Consider the following 764-nt stretch of genomic DNA (forward strand, 5'->3'; position numbering starts at 1 on the left):
AAATAATATTCGTTTGTGAAGATACCAACTACTCTGAGGTTACTTATATATAATATTTGACGCAGGGGATTTACCTTATGTCATAAAGCTGAATCAAAACAAAAAGATTATAAATATAAACAGGAGGAACTAACAAAATGACATAAGATTTCACTTTCAGTAAAGTGTAGTATCTAATATTAAACGAGAAGTATGTGTGACCTATATAACTCGAGGAAAGCCTGAAGTAACCAGGATATAACTTATTTATTTCCTCCTTTACCTATTAATCGAATGTGGTATGACTCGCCCTAATACAGATGAACTTAGTGAAATACTCTTGTGTAGTGTTCCGTTCTATTTTTAATATACTTTATTATTTCTCTTGCCTATCTATCTATCTATCTATCTATCTATCTATCTATCTATCTATCTATCTATTTATCTAACGATCGATCGATCCATCCATCGGATCAGTCGGTAGCTACTCTAAATTTCACCTGTAGGTGCATCAGAACTTCAGGCAAGTTATGATAATATATGTTTATACATATGTATGTACAAACCTATGGAGTCATAACTATATATATACGTATGATTTCTTCCCAACGATATGTTTCTAGGTTCAGACCCATTGCGTGCTATAGCTTCGTGGCGACCAAAGCCTTGTGAATGTATTTTGGTAGACGGAAACTGAAAGGAATATGTGGTATATATATATATATATATATGTGTGTGTGTGTGTGTGTGTGTGTGTGTGTGTGTGTGTGTGTGTGTGTGTGTGT

This window comes from Octopus bimaculoides, chromosome 1 (assembly GCF_001194135.2).
Source record: "Octopus bimaculoides isolate UCB-OBI-ISO-001 chromosome 1, ASM119413v2, whole genome shotgun sequence".
Taxonomy (NCBI): Eukaryota; Metazoa; Mollusca; class Cephalopoda; order Octopoda; family Octopodidae; genus Octopus; species Octopus bimaculoides.